The sequence below is a fragment of the Zea mays genome, chromosome 3 (genome assembly GCF_902167145.1).
Source record: "Zea mays cultivar B73 chromosome 3, Zm-B73-REFERENCE-NAM-5.0, whole genome shotgun sequence".
In the NCBI taxonomy this organism is placed as follows: domain Eukaryota; kingdom Viridiplantae; phylum Streptophyta; class Magnoliopsida; order Poales; family Poaceae; genus Zea; species Zea mays.
The window spans coordinates 151,851,185-151,871,842 of NC_050098.1; positions in this window are offsets into that span (position 1 = coordinate 151,851,185).

Below are 20,658 nucleotides of genomic sequence, written 5' to 3' on the forward strand. Positions count from 1 at the left end.
TCCCAGTTACTTATTGGTATTCTAGGGGCTTAGGAGTCGATCCAGGCACCGCAGAATCTAACATCAAACACTCGTCATACAAAGACGCTCAGCAAAGACGTGTTTGTCGAGTGTCCAAAGCTCGACAAACATTGGTATTTGGCAAAACACAGTTAGCAGCCTTCAGCAGCTACTGACCATTAACTATGCTGAGTGCTCAAGAAAGACACTTGGTAAAGTCATGTATTTGCCGAGTGCCACCCTTAGACACTTGGCAAAGAAATTGTTTGACGAGTGTCTTCTGCTGATACTCGATAAAGTTTATTTCTTTTTTCTTTTTCCTCAACTTTTTTGTGTTGTGTTCCAACAAGCACTCGGCACAGTGACTGCGCTCGGGGCCTACTATCTTTGCCGAGTGCCCACAGGTCTGACACTTGGCAGAGAAGGAATCTTTATCGAGTGCCAGTCAACACACTCGATAGAGAAACCGACATGGGGGGGCACTAGAACTCCCTTTGCCGAGTGCTTGTTGGCCCGACACTGGAATCTTTGAATGTGTTTTGGGATGAAGTTCTTGCTCTTGTATTGAATGTGAATGAATGGGATGCTTGGATGAAGTGAATGGAGGTGGTTGGGGTTGTATTTATAGCCACCAACCACTTCTTACCCGTTGCCCACTTTCTGATAACCGCGGACGGTCCGCGCTCCTGGTCCGGACGGTTTTGCCTATCCACCTCTCTATAGGCGACTTTCACTACACTTGTCAAAGGCTTTGTCGAGTGTTATAGGGGCTTTGTCGAGTACCTGCGACACTCAGCAAAGAACTCTATTTCGATAGTGTCTTTAGGTAAATGCCCGCCTTTGTGTTTTTATAGACAATCATTTTAACATCACCGTATTTGTTAATCAACTACTAATAGAAGAAGACACCCTATATAGTACTTGTTCCCCTCTATAATCGATCAATAGAAATGAACTTCTTAATATGTCTGGCAATGACTATTAATTAACAGATATAAATATGTGTTACGACACTCTTCAATGATGGTTCTGATGGACACTACTCAATGATCAATATGGTCTTTGTTGGAAGTTAAATATGATTATATTGTGCAAATTGCCTCCTAGACACAGTTGCTCCTACAACATTATAATTAACAAGTTTATGGTTCAAAATCCTTTAGATTCATAAACATTCAATTTCTACTCTAATATGTTGAAGTTTTAATATTAGAAATTTCAAACAACATTGGAAGTTTACATGATCTATACTAACATTGTACTAGCTATCAACATAATCAACACCTTAGCAATAGACTGCTTCTTTATTCAAAAACATTTCGAATTCCAAAAAAAATCATTTCAAAATTATGAGCTTTTGGTATTGAGTCTTTTGTAAACTACTTCGAATGGAGACAAGCTCTCTTAGCCAAGAGTTAAGACTATAGGGCTTGACAAGACCTAAAACTTTGTACTCGAAACCTTCTCATTTTAAATTAATTAGGGTAAAAAATACTTAATGTGAAATTAGAAAATGTTAATTAAAAAATAATGTCCTATGTATACTCACAAATGAGAGGCATTATATGTGTTGGAGGTTTTGGGTTTGAATCCCATTTTACGATTTTTTGAGAAAATAGTTAAAGAAGGTTGGCATCTTATTGTGTCGTCCACCGTGAATAAATGAAAATCTTTATTGTTAGAGAAATAGACATGTTCAGTTTTAATTTAATCCAGAAAATCACAGTGATGTATGTGACGACATGTATGTGCATATGTGTATCACTACTCACATCAGCAGTAAACAACAATAAAATATGCACAAATACAAAGAACAGATTGTACCCTGCGAGAGACCGATGCTCAAGGCATCAGTGGCTCCATTCATATAAGGCATCTCGTGTGTATGTTCGATGTAGTCGTACGCAGTTGATGCAGGCAGATGTAAGCAGTGCAGTCCCACGAACGGCACCGGCGACGAGGAACTTGATCAACGCTGGTCGAGCGGACAAAGCGAGCAGTCGCGAGTACGCTCCCCAAAAACTTGATTGCCTGCACACCCGTGCAAGTGTCTCTCTGTGGACAGCAATTTCGGAGGCCTGCTCTCCCACACTCTCTGTGCTCGTAGAAGGTGGGACGGGGATGGGATGTATGCAACGCGTCTAAGAATTGTGTGTGTGTTCTCTCGTAACCAGAAGTAGACTCCCCTCCTCGTATATATACACGCGCAGAGGGAGGCCAACGGACAATAACGATCACCATCAGAGCTACCGTTAGAGCCAGCCAGAAACTGACGCCATCAGTGACGTCTGTTAATAGGTGGCAGCCATTACAGCTCGTCCGTTACTAGCCATAACATAGGAAACGACCAGTAACGTACGACAATAATGGATGGTCATTGCTCTAGGCAAAATGTGCAACCATTAGGAAGGAATATTCGGACCAAGGTCCGATCTACCACGGTCAGGGCCCGGCCCGGCCAGCGACGCGCGCGCGTGTGGCAGTCCTTCATCCTTTTCTCAGCTTCTCAATAGATGCACCAATGGTACACCTATTTAAGTTGAGTGAATTGTCCCTTGAACTTCTGGTATGGTACTCAAGTACTAGTACACCGCATCATTAAAGTGGGCCTCTAGCATTGACTATTATTGAATATTAATATGGGTCAGGCCCACATTAATTCAATAATCCCACCAAATGCTAAGTCACACTAAATGCTCTCATCATCTCAAATGTTTGATATACTAGTGTTTCGATGGAGACTGTTAAGTTCAACATCCACCTAGAATCTAGACTACACTTGACCACAACTGCACAATGGACTAGGCCTTGAATTTGCAGTTTTGCGTGGAATCAGTTTCATCTAAACTCTTTACCAGTACTAGGTTGTCGACCGCATCCCCTCTGGTTGGAGCATATAAGTCAAACTCCATAGCCTTGCATGGGTATCTAGAGACCACCCAGATCTCATAAACTGTGACTAGAAGTTAACCCATATAGGTATGTTTCTCTAAAGATGTTTTGTAGGACAACATCTTTGCTTCACAAAGCCACTTGGAACATATTAAGGTGTAAACACCAACCTACCTTACAATAAGGAAAGATATGCATCTGAGATGAACCTTATTAAGGGTCTTTCCTCTCAGTCTACCACTAGCTTGTTTCACCATTCTAATTCATGGGATCTCCAATCACATAGAACAGGTTACCACTATGATAAACTTTAGGATGCACTATCTATCACACTACATGATAGCCCCTTAGTAAATTGATCTGCCAGATTTTTAGACGTATGGACATAGTCCAGTGCTATTACTCCGGAGTTTCTCAATTTCCTGACAGATTTTAAACGCCTTTTTATGTTCCTTGTCGACTTCATATTATCCTTAGAACTGTTTATCTTGATTATCACAGTCTGATTATCACAGTTCATAGAAATAACTGGCACAAGTTTTTCAACCACCGGTAAATCCATAAGGAGTTCACGAAACCACTTAGCCTCAACTGAAGCGCTATCTAATTTTGTGAGTTCTGCTTCTATAGTCGACCTCGTTAAGATGGTCTGCTTACAAGACTTCCATGAAACAGCGCCACCTCCAAGTGAAACACATATCCACTTGTGGCATATATCTCATCTGCATCAGATATCCAATTTGCATCACAATAACCCTCCAATACTGTTGGGTACCCGGTATAATGGATGCCTAAACTCATAGTACCTTTTAGATAGCGCATAACTCTCTCAAGAGCACAACAGTGATCATTTTTCGAATTTGAAACAAACCGGCTCAATTTGCTCACATCAAACAAGATGTCAGGCCTCGTAGCGCTAGCTAAGTACATGAGTGAACCAATTATTTGGGAATATCTCAATTGATCCCTAGCTATCCTTTGATTTTTCTTCAAAAACTTACTAGGATCATAAGGTGTTGGAGCAGGTTCACATTCGCTATAACCATAGCGACTCAAAACCTTTTCCACATAGTGGGATTGCACAAGTGTGACCCCACCATTGCCTTCTCTCAGTAGCTGTCAGTGTTTGGAGCCCGACCTCACACCCGGGGTTACCTCTCGTGGTGCTTTTGGGTAGGACGGTGTTGTTGACTATAACTCAATGGTTCATGCGAGATGCACGAGAGACGATAGGCAATTTTCTTCAGGTTCGGGCCGCGTTGAGATGCGTAACACCCTACTTCCTAGCGTGGATCTTTATGTGGTAGGTTACAAGGGAAATCTCCTGTGTGGGGAGAGGCTAATGGGTTGAGTAAATGGTCGATGAATCTGATGGGGTACCCCCTAGGCCTTATATATTCGACCGTGGGGCACTACATGCGTGTATGATAATGATGTGTACCTAAACAATAGTGAACCGACTGAACTTATCTTCCTATGATCTTGCCGACTTATCCCTAGTTTGTTCTGACGTTCAAGGGTGCTGCACGGGAAAGTCGGATTGGTGCCGTGGATAACGCTTAAATCCAACGAGCCGCCTGGGCCTGAGTCTGATCTTCCTCGCGTCAGCCCATTCCACCAGCAGTTCTCCCCTGGCTCACGAAGGGACGACTTTGCGAGATAATAGGCCCAAAGGCTTTTGCGAGACCTTCTTCCCTTCTAGTGGACCCAGGGGATATCCGTCCCCCACAAGCCCCCAATCTTTGAGTTGATTTTGAAATAATCAGTCCAAAGATTCTAGGTCCAGCTCGCGATTATGTGGATTGATTTCCATTCTGGTGATGGGCGCGCCAAAGGTGCACCTATTGAGCGTTGCTCCTGAACTTTGAGTGACTCAGTAAAAACAGCCTTCTCAAAGGTCCTCCTTCGATGCTTTGGAGATCAGCATCTTGTCATCATATCGTGCTTTGGAAGTCAGCATTTGGAACTTTGAGTAGGTTTTTGAAAACTAACCATTCAAAGGTCTTCATTTCATGCCTTAGAAATCGGCGTTCTATCATCAGCCTATGCTTTAGAAATCAGCATTCTGTCTTCTGAAGTTAAAAATCTATTGGGCTCACCCGAGGTGCACCCAATGGGTGTAGCCCCCGAGCTTTGAGTGGATTTTTGAAAATAATCCACTCAAAGATCTTCATCTTATGCTTTAGAAATTAGCATTTTATCATCATCTCATGCTTTAGAAATCAACATTTTGCCTTCTTTTCATGCTCTTCCGAATTCAAACGATGTTATCTGCCCACACCTTGTTAGGTCTGAAATTTATTTGATCGGTGACAGATTGGACGTCTGGTAGATGGCTCTTGGCTGGTCTTCACCCCGCGCTGTGCTTCAATGCCTCTGCTGACTAGACTTGCAGTTCAGTAGCTATATTTGGATTTCCTTCGATCTCTTCCTACTGTCTCAGTACATTCATTGCATATACTGTATGGATATGACTTGTTCAGAAAATCTATTGAAAATTTCTGGTTACCCCCCCCCAATGGGTGTGACCAATGGGCATCTTGATACGCAGAGCGTTTTAGCGCATTGTCCTGAAGTAGTAACTTGATGTGACCGCGGGGTGTAATCATATCGCCCAGGCAGTTGACCTTAGTCCAAATGGTGTCGTGTTACACGAAGCAGTGTCTGTTGCCTGACTCATTTTAGGTGGCTTGAATTGCTTATTGAATACTTGCAACTGTTGGCGAGCATGGTAGGAAGTGGACGGTCACTTCCGGCCTCTATAAATAGCCTGCTTGCACTGTTGTTCTCTTCACTCATCCTTCGATCATATGTTACTTTCTTCTCCTTTTACCCTCTTCTCCATCCGATCATGAGCAAAGGCAAGAGAGGTCGAGGCTCGCCCCGCCATGCCGGCGACAAGCGGAAGCGGGATCCAAGCCCTCCCTCGGAGGACTTCGGCGACTTGGAGTACTCGAAGGAGGAGGTTTCCTTCGAGTCTGAGGGGTTGATTGTTCTCGCCTCTCCCCCGACATCGTCCGATGACTCGGACGACTCCCAGGGGATAGCTGCGGAGGTGTGGACGTACATCCGCTCCGTTGAGTGCGCCGGGCTCAAGGGGTCAGATGAGTCGGAGGTCTCCTCTGATGAGGAGGACTCCTTTGGCTCGTCCGAGGAGCAGAGCAGTGACGACAACGATGACGGTAGGGGCGGTGAAGGCGACGACGACGACGGCAGGGGCGGTGAAGGCGACGACGGCGGCAACGGCGGCAGTGGCGGCAAGGACGACAGTGGTGATGGCAAGGCCAGTGGTAAAGCGCCACTAGTTTAAATATTAGTATAGATAATTAGTAGTAGTAGTAGAATAATGTAGTAGTAGTTAGTAGTATAGTGTAGTGTAAGTAGTGAAGTAATGTAATGTAATGTAATGTAATGTAATGTAATGTAATGTAGTAGAAAAAGGGAAAAAAGGCCGACTTATAATGAGTCAGTCTTTGAGTTTGTGTAACCCCTTCCAATATTAATGAAAAATTTTATATGCTTCCAGTGAACATTGCTTTTGCTGCTTTTTCTGTTCACATGCTTGTCAGTTCATCCATATGCCTAATGTTGCCGACGTTTTTAGAGGTAACTACCGAGCAATGTCTGATGTCGCCGGCGTTTTAGAGGTAACCTCCGAGTCATGTCTGATGCTGCCGGCGTTTTAGAGGTAATCGTCGAGTCATGTCTGACGCTGCAAGCGTTTTAGAGATAACCGTCGAGCGATGGCTGACACTGCCGGCGTTTTAGAGGTAACCGCCGAGTGAAGCCTAGAACTTAGCTTTTCCCAAGTAATGACTTGGCACTTTTTAGAAATAGTGCCCGAACCGGGAAACCCCATTTGTACTCGCGTCGACGTGCAGTTTCGATTTCTGAGCCCTAACTTCACTTTTCCACCTCGAACCACTCCTCTGCTTCCCTGAGATCTCGATCCTGCTCGTTCCGCTAGCAAGACTGCGATGGCGCCGAAGCGGAAGAGGTAGAGCTCCATTGCGGCCATCATCCCGCCTATCGACCCCAATAGCCAGTTCTCATTCACGGGTAACCACATGTCCATCATCTCGGAATTCGACCTCTTTCATCTTGTCGACGTTGTGGTTTTGCTTCCGAAAGAGCTATGGTCTTGGCGAATTTGTCGAGGCGTCACCGTTCCGACAGAGGATACCCATGAATCTGTCGTTTACGTTCCTTTTCTTATTCGCGGTTTTGCTCTTCTTGTCTCTCCCTTTTTCTGCGGCCTCCTTGATTTCTACTAATTGAACTTGACTCATCTGAACCCTAATTCCATCTTGCAAGTTTCCATTTTTATACATCTATGTGAGGCCTTTCTCGGGATTCTCCCCCATTTCGGTCTCTACAAATACCTTTATCATTGTCGGCCCGGGATGGCTGGGGGACAACACCAGCTTGTTGGTGGCGCAAGTCTGGAACTTCGTCGCGGGAGGAAAGCAGAGCACCTCGGCATTCCCCTCAAGGACATCATTAAGGGGTGGCGTCTCAAGTGGTTCATTGTGGAGAACCATTGCAAGTCCCTCCCCCTCGGTCAGGGAGGCAGCCAGATGTTCGCACACCGAGCTCGATAGAATCTCCGACCCCTTCAAAGATAACAGAGGCTAAAGTACTGCTTGTCGAGGTCTGCTTGTTGAAGGATAGTGGTTTGACTGCTAAAGTTGTGGTTGCTGATTTTGTTTTCAAGAACATTCAGCCTTTGAAGGACAGGGCCTACCATGCTTATTTGTACAGCGGTGTCAATGATTCTACCTGGGTCACTAACAGAAAAATTCCCACTGAAGATCTGATGAGCTGACTGGACATGATCTTGAGGGGTAGAGTTTCAAATGCTGGTGTTCCGGTGGCCTATTATGCATGGAACCTACCACCACTTAGGCCATTTTCTAAGTTTGTGTCTAATCCTCCTACTCGTGACGTAGCCTGGGTCTTAGAGTGCGACCCTCTTCTGAAGACATTGAGACCTTGATTGCCCCACTTCATAGTCTTCTACAGGATAAGAAGCAGACTCATTTTGAGATGCCGGCTAGCACTGATGATGTGGAGATAGATGTTGTGTTTAGCTTGCTGGCTGGGGAATCGTCCGACTCAACCCACAATGAGCCAATGGCCATCACAGCTGGGCAAGAACTTGGTGAAGAAGTGGAGACTCGGAAACCCGAAGGCGCACGCCCAAAGCGTCCACGCCGAGTGAGTCGTTCGACTGCACCTGTCGAGGAAAAAAGGAAGAAGAGGCGACTTTGGCGACTGTCATGCTTGGACCAGGGTGCAGGCCCTTCTGCTCCGGTTCCTGATGATGTACCAGTAGAGGCCCTTCTGGAGGTTGATGCCAAGCGTTGTGATCGTGCACAGGCTGCTGTTTGCATATTTGACGAGGACGAAGAGGAAGAAGAAGTCTCGCTGATCCGCAAGAACAACCGGCACTATAGAGGTAGCGAGGGGGGTAGTGATATTCCTTCTCCAGCTTTGTCGGCTCTTGTCAGTCTTCAGGGACTTTCAATATTATACTTTGATCAAGTACTGGAGGAAGTCGTCCCCAAAGACATGCTATTCGAGCCACCTGCAGATGATATCACGACCGTCTATTCAGAGGTCCTAGACGATGGGCTTTCCTTGCTTGATTCCGCTGGGAAAGAGGTAACCCGAGCGGTGTCTCGCGCATCGTCGACTTTGGAGGGTAGTCTTCCATGCCGAGGCGCTGGTCTGAGTCACCCATCTCCCATGGAGGTGGCTGAGGAGCCCGCAACCTTAGAGGTGGCAGCCGCGGAAGACCCAGCCCCCGAGGGTGGTGCTGACAGTTACCCAGCCCCCGAGGGTGTTGCTGGTAGTGATCCAGCTTTTGTGGGTAGTGCAAGCTACAACCCAGCCCCCGAGGGTGTTCAGGCGGGCTCTCTTTCAAGACGCCTCCATTGACGTCCACGTTGGGTCGTCCCCACCTCGGTTCGATGGGGCGACGACGGTACGTGCTTCCACAGTTTCAACCGGACAAGTCGCCTTAGAGGTTGGTGAGCTAGATGCAAGGAGCCTGCTGTCTGCTGGTGGGGCTGAGATACCCCCGGATAGTGCTCTTCAGATCATTCCTGCTGATCTTCCCTCGTCGAGCCATGACTCAGCTCCTCCTGCCCTAGGTCTACCACTGTTCCTCTCCAATCTTCAGGTGAGTCAGCCTCTTGTTTTATATATGTTGTTCATATTAGCGAATTATCTTTCTTCTGCTTATCTGTCTATGATCGCAGGCTTTTGTTGATGGAATATCTGCCCAGCTGAGATCCTGCGGTGTCGCTGTTACCAAACAAGCTCTGCCTCTGATGTAGTGGAACCCATTGTTGCTCCAGAAATAGATCGACGACTTGAAGGCATCGAACGCTGGTTAGTGATCTTGCAGCTTCCCTAGTTGTTTTTATTGATCAACTTGTTCTTAGCCATGCATCTCCGTTTAGTTGCGTTGTCGGATATAGCCCAACGATGCTCTGACCTTGAGGAGAAGTATTCTCAAAGTCAAGCCGACTTGGCCCAGACCTCTTCCTTTTTTGATAGTGCACTTTCTTTGAATTCCTCCCTCAATGCTCAGCTTGACTCCTGAAAGGATGGTGCATGAGGTAAACTCCCTTGGTTGACCTTGCCATGCTATTGTTGCTTTAGTACTGAATGTTGCTTCTTGTCCGTAAGAGGAGAAACGAGCACTCGTGGCTTCTCATGACAATCTGGACAAGCTATATCGTGATGCTAGTACTCCTTGACCATATTAGAGAGGAGCCACCGCTTCACCATGTTGGACCTGGATCATCATCGTCACGAGCTACAAGTATCTCAAGATGAGGTTCTGCGACTTGGACAATTGTTATCAACCAAGGATTCCACCATCAGGGATCTGCGTGCTTCAAAGAAACTTGTCGCACAGGAGCTAGAAGCTGCTCGACTGGCTGTCAAAGCTTCAGAGGACAACTGTGTTCTTTTCAAGGCTCAGCGCGACAAGGCTATGGACAAAGCCGTTCGCACTGGACGGATCTTGATGAGGAGGCCCGACGTCGTGGTGCCTGACGATATTGCCGCCGATGTCAAGGCTGCGCCGATGCTTCAAGTCGTCCTTCCTCTTCCGTCGCTCCTGTGAAAGACATTGCTAACAAAGATGTTTTGATGCAGTGATGTCTTGCAAAACATTCAATGTAATATGAATTCTATGCGTATGTGATGGTTATGTTAGAACTTGAATATTTTGTGAGCAGGGTGCCAGAACATGCGCCTAGTGCCAACAAGTAAAACGTTCTTTTTTCCTGGAATGCTAATTGTTTTGCTATTAGGGTATAGCAGTCACCCTGAACAATTGCGAGAGCAAGTGTGCCATGCTGGTTTTAAGGCGTTTTCCAACTTAAGTCGATCGCCTGGTTGGTTGGGCATAGTGGTCGCCCTAAGATGAGTAGTCGTGAGCATATCGCATCGTATTAAGTCATTGCCGACTTCAGTTGATTGCTCCGTTAGCAAGGTATAGTGGTCACCCCAAGTCAAGTTAGCGTGAGCATGTCGCACCGCCTTAAGTCGTCGCTGACTTAAGCCGATTTCTCCGTTAGTAGGGTATTGTGGTCACCCTAAGTCGAGTAAGCGTGCTGATTTCAAGTCCAATCAAATCGAAGTCAGCTGAAAGTCAAGAGTTTGAATACCTTTGAAAACGAAAACTTTATTGACGATGAAGTCCTTCGATTATAGAGTACAATGTTGCTTCAAGAATTTTTGAGGCCTTGCTAGGGGTAAAACTTTCTAAGATGCTCTATGTTCCATAAGTTCCCCACTTCTGTGCCATCCATTTGAGTAAGCGGGTATGATCCTGGCCGAGTGACCTCTGATACAATGAACAGCCCTTCCCATAGTGATGACAACTTGTGCCGCCCTTCCCCCGTTAGAATTCGGCGAAGGACCAAGTCTCCCACTGCAAAGGACCAGTGTCGCACGACTTTATCATACTAGCATCTCAAGGTCTGCTGGTATCTAGCCAACTAAATTACTATGTTCAATCGTTCTTCCTCCAGCACATCAATATCCTCTAGCCTGGTAGCTTCTGCTTCAGCTATGTTCTCGAAAACTAACCTCGGCGCCCCGGACATTAGGTTGGCGGGCAGCACTGCCTCCGACCCATAAACCATGAAGAACGGGGTGTTAGCCTCCCTGAGCTTTCTTGAAAGGTCCAATCATATCCAGCGCCCAGCATGCAAATGACCATGTTACAGGAATAGTCTGCAGCTGTTGTGCAGGTAAATGTTGTTGCTTTGATAAGAATTGGCAAGCTTCACATCTTTGGACTAACTCGGCAGCATCACTCTTCGCTGTTGGCCAATAGAAACCAGACCTGAAAGCCTTCCCGACCAGAGTTCTAGATGCTGCATGTACTCCACACTGCCCGGCATGGATTTCATCCAATAGCTGCTTCCCAATAGTCGAGGGAATGCACTTCATGAGGACTCTCGTCGCACCCCTTCCGTTCAGTGTGCCCCCTATGAGGATGTAATGGGCCGACTGCCTTGCGATGTGTTCTGCTGCAGCCTTGTCATCTGGTTCTCCTTCAATTTTTATGTACCTGATGATAGGCTCTCTCCAGTCATTGGGGTCCAACTCTGGTTGGCTCAAGGTGTTGCATTCTTCTGTCTGATCTGAGAGAATACTCGGGTGTGATACTTCTCGGACGAATATCCTGGGTGGGACCTGGGCCTGACTGGATCCCAGCTTCAACAACGCGTCTACTGCTACGTTGCGGTCTCTTTCCACGTGGTGGAACTCCAACGCTTTGAATTTTTCCTCCAATTTTCGGACGGCTGCACAGTACTAGCCCATGGAATTAGTCGAACAATCCCAGTATTTATTTATCTAGCTTATGATCACTAGAGAATCTCCATATATCATCAGCTTCTTGATGCTCAGTGATACGACGATGTTCAATTCGTGGATCAGTGCTTCATATTTTGCCGCATTATTTGATGCTGGAAACAATAGCTGGAGTGCATACTTGAGTTGTTCTCCTCCAGGAGCAATGAAGAGGATTCCTGCACCTGCTCCCTGCAACTTCAGCGAGCCATCAAAGTACATTCTCCATACTTCGGTAGTCTCCGGGTTGTCTGGGACCTGATGCTCGGTCCATTCTGATACAAAGTCAACCAGTGCTTGAGTCTTTATTGCCATGCGAGGTCGGAACTCTATGTCGTGAGCTCCTAGCTCACATGCCCACTTGGCTATCCTTCCGATAGCTTCTTTGTTGTGAAGAATGTCCCCTATTGGAAATCATGTGACTACTATGACTTTGTGGTCGTCAAAGTAGTGACGGAGCTTGCGAGCGGTTAGAAGTACCGCGTATAGCAGTTTTTGAACTTGAGGATACTTCATTTTTGAGGGACCGAGAACTTCGCTGATGAAGTAGACCGGATGTTGCATCGGATATGTCTGTCCTTCTTCTGCCCTCTCGACTACTAACGTGGTGCTCACCATGTGAGTCGTGCAGGAGATGTATAACAACATGTCTTCTGTTGGCTGATTCAGCATGGTGGCTTGAGTACTTGTGGTGTAGTCAGGAACTTTTTCAGTGCCTCTAGAGCTTCCTGTGCCTCAGTGGTCCACTGAAACTTGTCCACCTTTTTGAGCAGTTTGTAGAATGGCATGCCTTTCTCGCCTAGCCTTGATATGAACCTGCTCAGGGCTACCATGCATCCAGTAAGCCTCTGTACCTTTTTTCTGATCGTGGCGCTCCCATTCTCATTATGGCCTCGATTTTTTCTAGGTTGTCTTCAATTCCTCGGTGGCTGACAATGAATCTGAGTAACTTCCCTGCTTGTAATCCGAAGACACATTTCTCTGGATTGAGCTTCCACCGGTATCGCCTCAAGCAGTTGAAGACCAGCTGCAAATCTTCGATGAAGTTTTCTGAGTTTTCTGTTTTGATTACTACATCATCGACATAGGCTTCCACCTGCTTGCCCCAGTGATCGGCTAAGCATGTTTCAATGGCTCTATGGTAAGTCGCTCCCGCGTTCTTGAGGCCGAACGACATGGAGGTATAGCAGAAAGCTCCAAACGGGGTAATCAATGCAGTTTTCTATTCATCTTCTTTTGCCAAGCTGATCTCATGGTATCGAGAATAGCATTCTAGGAAGGACAACATAGAACATCTGACAGTCGAATCAACCACTTGATCTATTCTAGGGAGTCCGAAGGGATCCTTTGGACAGTGTTTGTTGAGATCGGTATAGTCGACGCACATGCGCCAATCCACTTTATTATTTTTGAGTACAAGAACAGGATTTGCTAGCCACTCAGGATGCAACACTTCTCTAATGAACCCTGCCACCACTAAGCGAGCTAACTCGGCGCGAATAGCTTCTCTCTTGTTAGGCGTGAAACAATGCAGTTTCTGTCGAATCGGCCTTTGAAGCGTCCCGATCCTCTGGGACTCAAATGTGATACAATTACTAGTCCCAGGAGGCTAGTAAACACATTTATACATCAGATGATTCCAGATCTGCTTAAACGAGACAAACCTATAAAGGTGGCGAACAACTTTAAGAGTTGGTCCACAACTCGGGACATATCATTAGAGTGGGGCTGAAGCAGCCCGATATACGCAGTGAAGCAATTCAGCGGTCCAACAGCCACAGGCAAGGTTGGGAACAATCGTAACTCTTACCCGATCTCCTTTTTCTGAAAAACAACAAATAAGCAAGGGTGAGTACAAACGTACTCAGCAGCCCACCTTCACCCGCGGAATGGGGAAATCAGATATAATGCATGGAATATGTAGAGCTCAGGATATTTGCAAAAATAGCAATATTTTATGCAGGGTTGTTTTGAAAAACATTTTGTATTTTGCAAAGCGCATCCTCTCCAAAAGGAGCAGGAAGTTTTTCAATATTAGAACAAAATCCCCTGGACTAAACCATCCAGGTATCTCAGCAGTTTCCCACTGGTTTTCATTTTCAAAAACAGCTATTGGACTTCCCGTCCACCATAGCTCACGGCTCAACCGCCGAACCTTTTTTTAAAACCACTTTTCTCAAACGCACCCTTTTTTTTAAAACAAAACATTAATTGCCATACCATACCAGACTCATCCATTCATGTGGACACAGACTATTCGAATAGGTTTTCAAACTCTGCGCAGAGGGGTACACTTTACCCACTAGTCCGGCTCTGCGATCTCATGATCAATGAGATCCGAATCCGAATCTCTTTCTTTCCTCGCACGTCCTAACCTTAACGGTTATACCGGAAGGAGTCAGGCCACCGCCATGTCCAAACCGGACAAAACATTCCCCCTCCTTATCCTCCCGGTGCTCCCCAGCCTTCATAACCCTGGGGTTGGACCGTACGAGTTCAGATTGAGTGACTGCCCACACAGTCTCGAGTGGTTGTACTTATCATGAGTACAGGTAATGAAAGATGACAAACCGGTCCTTATAAGAGGGGACAATCCTTCTGCTCATGCCTAAACCAGCTGAGCCATCACCTTAGGCCCTCCCCTAAACCAGGGAGTCCCTGATCATCCCACTCACAAGGTGATAAGGGTGAAAACCCTTCATCATACACATTTTGAAAAGCATTTTCTTTTGAAAACTCACACTCTTTTCTCAAATCATTTGTAACAAATATATTAAGGATTGATTGCGGCAAGCGGCTGGGTGGCCATAATAATTTGTCTTAAAATCATATCATGCATAAAATAACAGGCTGAGGGTTGTGGTTGTAAAACATAGGTAATTTATGCATCAAAGGGATCCAGTGAGCTTGCCGTGCTTATTCGGCGAAGGGGGAAGGAGAGCTCACGGAACTGGCTTCTGGCTCCACCGCCTGGCGTAGACTTGCAGATCTGGCCTCCACGAGATGGCACGAACGCTCCGATAACTATGCAACATGAACAAGCAAACATACAAACCAGCAAGTATACCAACAAATATTTAGTATAGTGGTCAGAAAAGCGATATATGGATGGGTAGAGTCTTGAGTAGAATCTATGTCATGTGGTGTTGTGATATTACTGGTGGTGGAGCGGAGGTGCTTACCAGGAGGGTGGACTGGAGGCAAAGCGACACTATGCGTGTAGCCGGCAGAGCGGAGTAACTGAGTGGGTGGGGTGTTTGCCTTGGCTGAGGGTGTTGAGTGTGTGTGGAGAGGGAGAGGGTAGCTGGGTGTATTTATAGCTGAGTGTAGGTGGTGTAGCACAGTGAAGTTCACTGTTGGTGAGAATAGTGACGAATGAATCGTCTGACTTGGTATGAACATGAGAGTTATAGGCAGAATATGGGACAAGAGTATTTTGGGAGTTTTCTGGAACATGAACCATGCTTAAGGGGTGACATGGCTGGATAGGGAATAGTTTGATAAAAATTTAGAAACGAGAATTATTGGAATCTGAGTTTGGGAGCCTGGTTCGAAGGAATCTCAAAGTTAAGCGTGCTCAACTCGGAGAAACCTGGGATGGGTGACCAGATGGGAAGTTCCCTACTGGAAGGAAAATCACAGTCACCGGAGTTCGTATGACTGGAATATGGGTCTGGCTGGTCTTAGGTGGACTGGACAGCATGATGTATGAGTAGTTGAAATTTGGGGTGATCGGCTAATCGATGAATAGTAACGATGAATAGTGGCAATGGAAAAGTAATTATATATATCATCGATGAATAGTAATGATGATGAATAGTAATGATAAATAGTAGCGATGATGAATAGTGTATGTGAATAGTAACGATGAATAGTAACGTTGAATAGTAATAGTGAATAGTTCGTATGGACGAACGATGAACGATGAATAGGAACTATGAACGAACGGACGAACGATCGAATGATCGGACGAACGAACGATCGGAATTTCGGCAGCATAACGGCAGGAAAAGATTATTTGGTCGAACGAACGGACGAACGATCGAATGATCGGACGAACGAACGATCGGAATTTCGGCAGCATAACGACAGGACAAAGATTATCTGGAAGAACGATGAATAGGGACTATGAACGAACGATGAACGATGAATAGGGACTATGAACGAACGATGAACGATCGAATGATCGAACGAACGAACGATCGGAATTTCGGCAGCATAACAACAGGACAAAGATTATCTGGAAGAACGATGAATAGGGACTATGAACGAACGATGAACGATGAATAGGGACTATGAACGAACGATGAACGATCGAATGATCGAACAAACGAACGATCGGAATTTCGGCAGCATAACGGTAGGAAAAAGATTATTTGGACGAACGAACGGACGAACGATCGAACGATCGGACGAACGGACGAACGAACCATGAACAATCGGACGAACGATCGAATGATCGGACGAACGAACGAACAAACTAAGAACAGGGGACGAACGATCGAAGAACGATCGAACGATCCTTGTGCTAGTGTGTGCTTGTGTGGAACATGGAGTGGGTGTGTGTGGGGGGGGAAGAGAGTTGCCATGAAATGGCTTGGGGTGGGATGAGAGGAGGCCCTTGCCCCTCTATTTATAGCCATGGTGGGGGGATTAGGGGGAGGGATGAGAGGATTAGTGGGAGGATGAGAGGATTAGTGGGAGGTTAGCATGTATTTGTCTTGTATAAGTGTAATTAGCTTGTAGAGCTCACCGTATGACACTGGAGGCATACGTATATGTATGGGCATGACGAAAGTTATGAAGAAAATATCTGTAGGGACTTGAAAAATGATTCTGAAGGTATTTCTTAGGAAGAAAATACCTGGAGATATATCGGTGGAATATTTGGGCAGTATTTCTGGAAAGAACTTGAAGAGGATCACTAGGGAAATATCTGGGCAGTATTTCTGTAAACAATTTGAGGGGGATCACTGGGGAAATATTTGTAGGATATTTTGAGGAGGATTTTAGAGAGAATATAGACCACTATACTTTATTTGTTGATATCAACTCGCAAACAAACATTTTGAAATGAAATTTGAAATTCATTTTGAATTTAGAGCGAGTTTGAGAAAATTTCAGGATTTGAATTTTTGGGATGCTACAAATCTACCCCACTTAAAATGAATCTCGTCCTCGAGATTTGGCTTAGAAGGGTTATGGGTATAGCTTTACTTCAGCTACATATCTTCACTTTGCTACTCTTCGAGGAGATGGAACTTCAACAAGATCTGGTCTGGCGGAGCATCTGGTTGCTGATTGCAAACGCTGGTTTTGGCTACTCAAGATCATCTTCAGGCTTCTAGGTTTCGCTTGGCAGCTAGCTTATTGAAGAAGCATCGATGCCAACACGCAAACCTTTCTCTTGCGGACTTCCACTTGGATTCCTTCCTTGATTGGTCTTCTGGTGCTTCATCAACAAAACTTGGGTGACCACTTCTCATCCAGAAACTTATATGCTTTGATGATCTGGTCCTCCACAAACTTGCTATAGGCCTTCTTCTTTTTCTCCATAGCAGGAACCTTATTGGAACACTACCCCACTTAAAAAGAATGAGGGTAGAACTCTTGAATCTTGGGGATTTGAACTCCTTGAAGTACCTCATAACAAGGGTGTTACGGGGCCTTCTTCTGCTATTGCTACTTGGGCAGACTGCAGAGAGATGACTGACACAGGGTTGATTCTGGGAGAACCTTCTTCTCATCTTCTCTTCACTATTTTCTTTTCTCTTCTTACTGCTCCTTTCTTTCTCTTTGCTCTTCCCACTGGAGGATTCTATCAAAGAGTAATACCATCACACAGAGGAGGAAACCAAAGATGTTGAACCATATACAACAGTCTTCAACCCAAGAATCACCAAGCATTGTGATCTTAGGGGCGAGGGAGTGGAAAATGGAGTTGCTTGCGATTTGGCAGAGGGGATTTATCTGGAGTGTGCTTTGAGCGAGTTGGGAGTTGAGGGAGCTGGTGGGGGGGTTTATAGGCGAGCGTTGGTGTTCGGTTGCGGAGTAGTGGTGATGGAGTAGGTGCTACGTGGCAACAGGTGCGACAGAGGGGAAGGGGGCCTGTTGCCGGCGACGATGGCGGTGGGTGCGCTGCAAAGGGGGGTGGGCGGCGGTAGTGCGCATGGAGGCGGGCACGCGTGCGGGGGGGCATGGGTGAGTGGTGGGGTCAATGACCCTGATGTTTGTGGTCTCTGGTTCCAAGAATCTTTGCCTCTCTGTATGGTAATAACTCCTTTTGTCCTCTTTTCCTGTTTACTTTGACTCAGGGGCAGTGCTTTGATTCTCACGGTCGGTCCTTTTGACTGAGCGGCTGGACTGGTTTCTTCTGTAGCTTGTTCCAGGCTTCAAGGGTGAGCTTCCCGGTATCTTCTTGGGTAAGGCACTTTTTTCTTCAGATGGGTTAAGATGAGAATGGAAGCATAAGGTAAGGATTAGCTCTAATTTGTGATCTATGTTTTTAGAGAAAACCTTTTTAAGAAAAACGAAAAGAAAACACACAAGCTCAGCAATGATAAGCACAAACAAATCAAATGTTTTGAATAAGGGAAGAATAGAGTTTTTCCAAAGCACGGGCTACTCAGATTCGGGGGCTAAGCATAACTACTATTGCTTGGCTCCTGAATTGAGAACTATGCTAAATGCAACTTATGAGCACTAACGTTAAAGCATCACATATGCACTCAAAAGAGGAGAAAACATCAAGCGAAATTCATTTTGAAATGCCCTAGGGGGCCACACAATTAGAGTTTTGCAAAACACGAGTCTACACGATTACCTTTCATACATGCAGGGCTCTAGCCAAAGTGAAGAAAAACTTCACTACCCAATGCATGCAGAGGACTAGGCATAACTAACTTCAGACCAGGCAGCTTCTCTTCTGGCAGGGCTGGCACACCACTTCAATCTGAGACATCTCCTGGATGGGTCAACAGGGAGCTGATGTTGATGACTTCTTCTGGCGGCAACTGAGATGGCAACACAGGGTCGAACTCTTCTTCAAGCTGGACTGGCTATTGTAGCTCCTCAAAGGGCGGCGGTGCTGGCGGGGTGCTTGCAGCTTCTTCCTTGACCTCAAGGGACGGTGCTGGAATCTTCTTCATGGTGAGGGGCTCAAACAACTATGGCGGGGGATCTGGGAGGATTCAGGGTGCTCTTGTTTATCCATAGCCTTAGGGGAGACTGGAATTCCTTCCAAGACTATGGTTCCTTCCGGTAGTTCCCAAGCCTTCTTCTCTCCTCTGATAGAGACCGGGTGACCTTCAAGAATCTGGGGGTCTTCAGCTTTGATGGGTTCAACAGGGTTGGATGGAGCGGGCTCTTGGATCCGCAGGGCTCTACGTTGGTTATGGGTTACCAAGTAGGCCTCCATCAGCTTCTGGACATGCTCATCCTTGGCTTGCTTCAGGGCTTCAACAGCAATGACTTCACGACTTTCTAAGGCAGCTACACGGGCTTGAGTTGTGGTGAGATCCACATGAAGCTGACGGTTGCGCTTCTCTGCATCTTCTGCTCGGGCAATCATCTGACGGTGGTGCCGAGCCAAGAAATCATACTGCGCATCCAGGGTGAGCAGATATGCAGTGAGGTACACGACTGTGGGGTCGTCCTCAAGCAGCTGCTTCCCTTCCAATGCACGCATCCTGGTCATCCAAGCGGGACGGTCTCTCTAAAAGGGCGGAAAGAATCTGAGTGGGGTGTCGGCCACTTCTTCTTCATAGATCTGACACAGGGCCCTCAATGCCTTGCGAGCGACGACTTGGCATGTGTCTTTGAATCTGTGCCCAGCAGTAGTGACACTCCATTCCACATGGTGCAGACTGGATCCAATGTATACAGTCACGACACATTTCTCTGTGCCATGCTCGACGAATTCACGGCCATCATACTCTGGCTGACTCCTGATTCCGAGGCGAACTGTGCATGCTCTCAGCAACTTGGGGAAACCATCTTCATTCTGGCAGAAGCTGGTTTGGCACTGAACCTCCATCTGACTTCTGAGAGAAGGAAAGGGGGAAACATTTTTGAAATGAAGGGATGAGAGCAAGAAATTTTTTTAAGAAAATAGTTTGGACTCAAAAACTTTTGATCGGGCTAAGGGTTACGTCCTGCGGCCAACCTAACAGCTCCGATACCACCTGAAGCGTCCCGATCCTCTGGGACTCAAATGTGATACAATTACTAGTCCCAGGAGGCTAGTAAACACATTTATACATCAGATGATTCCAGATCTGCTTAAACGAGACAAACCTATAAAGGTGGCGAACAACTTTAAGAGTTGGTCCACAACTCGGGACATATCATCAGAGTGGGGCTGAAGCAGCCCGATATACGCAGTGAAGCAATTCAGCGGTCCAACAGCCACAGGCAAGGTTGGGAACAATCGTAACTCTTACCCGATCTCCTTTTTCTGAAAAACAACAAATAAGCAAGGGTGAGTACAAACGTACTCAGCAGCCCACCTTCACCCGCGGAATGGGGAAATCAGATATAATGCATGGAATATGTAGAGCTCAGGATATTTGCAAAAATAGCAATATTTTATGCAGGGTTGTTTTGAAAAACATTTTGTATTTTGCAAAGCGCATCCTCTCCAAAAGGAGCAGGAAGTTTTTCAATATTAGAACAAAATCCCCTGGACTAAACCATCCAGGTATCTCAGCAGTTTCCCACTGGTTTTCATTTTCAAAAACAGCTATTGGACTTCCCGTCCACCATAGCTCACGGCTCAACCGCCGAACCTTTTTTTAAAACCACTTTTCTCAAACGCACCCTTTTTTTAAAACAAACCATTAATTGCCATACCATACCAGACTCATCCATTCCTGTGGACACAGACTA